The following is a 4,749-nucleotide window of genomic DNA, read 5'->3' on the forward strand; positions in this document are numbered from 1 at the left end:
TGTGAATAATGTCTCTATTAATCCAAGGATGCTTCCTTTTTGTTATTTTCGTGGTTTTAGGAATGAACATCTCAATTGCTTTCGCTGTCATGTTTGCAAAAAAATCCCACAACTTATCTGTGCCAAGTCCGTCTTGATATAAACAGATGAATTCATCAAACGAGATTTCAAGGTAGTCCAGTAATCCGACATCATCAGCAGCCGCAAAATTCAAAACAGTCTTTCTGCAAGATTTGTGACATATTTCTTGAGTCATATTGAGCGATATAATCACCATTTTATGGTCAGACAATCCTTCTTGAACATCACAACTCAGCAAAAACTCTAGTAGACCAGATGACAAAAAGACAAGGTCCAGTATCGAGGATGTCATACATACTCTCGTACTCTTTTCAACAATCTGAGTCAAACCATAGCAGTAGGCGAGTTCGATCAGATGTTCACTGCTAGCTGTATCAACTCTGCCGGGAGAAAGCAACATCCAATCAATTCCTGGCAAATTAAAATCACCTGTCAGAATAATATTGTCACCAAAGTGTACATTTAGGTCCAGTAACCTTTTTAGCTTATCAAGCACGTCTATGGTTGAATTGGGAGCTCTGTAGAAAGCACCCACTAAGACAGTACGACCATTCAGTCTGGTTTTAATCCATGCAGTTTCTAAATCATCAAACCCTTCTATAACTGAGAATACTAAATTACTCTTAACCAGTATTGCAACACCGCCACCCCTCCTTTCACGGTCTTTTCGTACTATGGAGTAGTTTGGGGGAGCAACTTCACAGTTTCTAATATCTTTATGTAGCCATGTCTCTGTGATTACCATAATATCGGGTTCATGTTCAAGGCATGTACTTTCTATGGCGTCAACCTTGTTAAGCATGCTCCTAGCGTTCACATTTATCATTTTAAAGCAGACCGTCTTATGATTGCTTAGTCACTCATTGCTTGTGCTAGTGGCAACCTGGCATTTGAACCGCTGCTTGGTCTCCTCGTTCCATGCGTATAAGGTATTCTTGACTTTTAACTTATCAAAAATTGACTTAGCTTTCACGCCGTTCTTTCGTTCATCGGCACAGGAGTTCCAAAGGTTTTTTCGTATTTCCACAAGCCTTTTAGAAAAATCTTCATTTACACTAAATTGAGTGCCTTTTAGGTTGAAACAGCTACTTATTTTCATCTTATCCCTAAAGTCACTAAGTTTAATAATAATCGGACGGTCTCTACCTGGTTCCCTCTTTCCAAGTCGGTGAATCCTTTCAATAGTGTCCACCCTTTGTTTCAGAATTTTATCAAAGATGTCATTGTTTACTTTCTGTAGTAGGTCCTCTTCACTCTCTGATTCCTCCTTCTTGACTCCGCGTACAATCAAGTTATTGCGCCGCGAGCGGTTTTCCAGCTCATCAAGTTTTCTCGAAACTGTAGTCATTTCTATTTCACATCCTTCAGCAAAAGTTTGTAGTTTCGAAAGCCTATCCCGAGACTCGTCAAAGGTTTGTAGCTTTTGTTCTATAGCAGACAGCCTGGATTGCATGTCCAGAATTCTTGCTTCAGACGATGTTTGGTTTTCCTGTATTTCGCTTAATTTGCTGAGGATTTCAGTTTGAGAAGCAATTACTTGTTGAATCATTTCCATTGTATCCGGGCCAGGATTTTCCTCAACATCACCGGATAACTTCAGCAACAGGCCTACAATTCAGATACAATCACTAAAGCAAACCAGCAATGTGCGTGGACACGGCAACACGATCAAAAAAAGGCAGTTGCTACGGCAGCAATATTTTCGTCCACCAACCTGCACAAATAGTGGCACATCAGTTGACATTGTCACGACGGCGTTGCCGTGTCCACTGCTGATGGAAGGAGCAGGCGTCCCTTTTATAGGCAAAATCCGGGCTGGAAGTGTGGATGACGTCGCTGTGCTCGAAGAGGGTGCGCAGAAGGCAGTATCCACGTGCCACGACAGCAGCTCGCAGTGTGAAAAATGTACGCCCCCCGCGCACGGCAGTCGATAGGCATCGGCAGAAGCTGGGTGACGATTGAAGCCGCTGTCTGCGCTTACTGCATGGCCCAAGGCGATGGAAAAGAATCCGGTAAGTACCTGCACAAATAGTGGCACATCAGTTGACATTGTCACGACGGGGTTGCCGTGTCCACCTGTAGCGAGAGTTCAGGATCTCGCTACAGAATAGATATTCAGCTCTAAATGAGGATGGCGACAGTATACCTTAGAAACAATGAACAATAATTTCACAGATATCCTTACTGAGTGCGCTGTAGAAGTAGGCGGTAGGATAGTTAGAGAGGATACCGGTAACCTGTCTAAGGAGACGAAAGATTTGATAAAGAAACGCCAGAGTATGAAAGCTTGCAATTGAACAGACCAGATTGAATTGGCCGAGATATCAAAGCTAATCAATAAGCGCAAGGTGGCCGATATAAGGAAGAATAGCATGGAGAAAATTCAACACGCTGTAACGAACGGGGGAAGCTTTAAAGCGGTAAAGAAGAAATTGGGCATAGGCAAAAACCAGATGTATGCGATAAGGGACAAGGCAGGCAACGTCATCACTAATATGGACAAGATAGTCAAAGTAGCCGAGGAGTTCTATGCAGATCTCTACAGTAGCCAAAGTAGTCAGGACCGTAAGGAGATTGGCGGTAGGGAAAAACAGTCACGTTCCGCCAGTTACGAAGGACGAGGTCAAGAAAGCATTAGAAACTATGAAAATGGGGAAATCAGCTGGAGAGGATCAGATAACTACAGATTTTCTGAAGGACGGGGGGGGGGGGGGGATATCGTGCTAGAATAACTGGCCACCCTGTATACGCAATGCCTGGTGTCATCGACGGTACCGGAACCATGCAAGAATGCAAACATTATCCTCATTCACAAGAAAGGGGACTCTAAGGACCTTCAAAATTACTGACCAATCAGCTTACTGTCTGTTACGTATAAGGTATTTACTAAGGTAATCGCTAATAGAATCAGGACAACCTTAGACTGCAATCAATCAAAGGATCAAGCAAGTTTTCGGAAACGGTACTCTACTACCGATCATATCCATACCATCAATCAGGTGATAGAAAAATGCTCGGAATATAACCTGCCCTTATACATAGCATTCATTGATTACGAAAAAAGCATTTGACTCAGTTGAAACCTCGGCAGTGATGCAGGCACTGCGAAATCAGGGGGTAGACGAGCCGTACGTGAAAGTACTGGAAGATATATACATATAGTGACTGCACAGCAACCATAGTTCTGCATAAAGAAAGTAACAAAATTCCCATAAAGAAAGGTGTTAGGCAAGGAGACACAATCTCCCCAGTACTATTCACAGCTTTTTTAGAGGAAGTATTCAGAGACTTGGAATGGGAGCAGTTAGGGATAAGGGTAGATGGAGAATACCTCAGTAATCTGCGATTTGCTGATGACATTGCCTTGCTAAGCAACTCGGGGGATGAACTGCAAAAAATGATTGGTGGCCTAGGCAGGAAAACTAGAAAGGTAGGCTTGAAAATCAATATGCAGAAGACTAAGGTAATGTTCAACAGCCTCGGAAAGGAACAGCAGTTTACATTAGGTAGCGAAGTACTGGAAGTAGTAGGCGAATATATCTACTTAGGACAGGTAGCAACCGCAGATCCGGACCATGAGAAGGAAATAACAAGAAGAATAAGATTGGGAGGGAGCGCATTTGGCAAGCACTCACAGAATATGACTAGCAGCTTACCGATATCCCTCAAGAGGAAAGTATATAACAGTTGCATCTTAGCTGTACTCACCTATGGGGCTGAAACGTCGAGGCTAACCAAGAGAGTTCTACTTAAGTTGAGGACAACTCAGAGGGCTATGGAACGAAAAATGGTAGGGGTAACATTAAGAGATAGTAAGCGTGCAGAGTGGGTTAGATAAATAACTCGGGTTACAGACATTCTAACGCTAATTAAGAAGAAGAAAATGGGCATGGGCAGGACATGTAGTGCGAAGAGAGGATAACCGATGGTTGCTTAGAGTAACAAACTGGATTCCAAGGGAAGGAAAGCGTAGCAGGGGGCGGCAAAAAGTTAGGTGGGCGGATGACATTAAGAAGTTCGCAGGGGTCAAGTGGATGCAGCTAGCACAGAACCGGGTAAAGTGGAGAAATATGGAAGAGGCCTTCGCCCTGCAGTGGGTATAGTCAGGCTGATGATGGTGATGATGATGAACCCTAGTTGAATTGCGATAGCAATGGCGGAAGCTTCTTTTGCCTGAAACGTTATTCCCCTATCATGCCCTATCAGTGTAAGGTGGTACAATATTTGGGACACTAGGTTCATCCTTTAGAAGTATGACTGGAGAGCGTAAGCTACCAGCCCACATATAAATGAGAAGGGTTCAATGTTGCTTAACCGAATTTGGAGCGAAAGAAAAAGCTGCCTGTGACCGAGCGTTCTTCTTCCTATAATTATTCTTATTATTCATTTCTTATTCTTCTTCTCCCTCGTTATAATTTCACGAATCTTATCACTCTTATTCTTATTATACATCTTCTTTGCGGCTAGTCAAGGTCAAACCTGGCTCTTCCCGGGACGACTGAACGAGCCGTAACCTGGCGCAGTATTGCTATGACAAATAAATTTCGACTATCTGGGGATCTTTAACGTGCACTAACATCGTGCATCACACGGACGCCACTTCATTTAGCCTCCATCTAAACACAGCCGCCGGCGATTGGGATTCAACCCGGGTACTTCGACACATTA

The 4,749-nt window shown here is 43.4% G+C and overlaps 1 pseudogene; it reads right to left on the reverse strand.

Annotated features, from left to right (window-relative positions):
• Positions 1 to 937: 937 nt before the first annotated feature.
• LOC146180479 (uncharacterized) lies at positions 938 to 2,131 on the reverse strand (annotated as a pseudogene).
• Between the last annotated feature and the right edge of the window lie 2,618 nt (positions 2,132 to 4,749).

The sequence above is a fragment of the Amblyomma maculatum genome, chromosome 8 (genome assembly GCF_055883805.1).
Source record: "Amblyomma maculatum isolate TAMU_Amacu chromosome 8, ASM5588380v1, whole genome shotgun sequence".
Lineage (NCBI taxonomy): Eukaryota > Metazoa > Arthropoda > Arachnida > Ixodida > Ixodidae > Amblyomma > Amblyomma maculatum.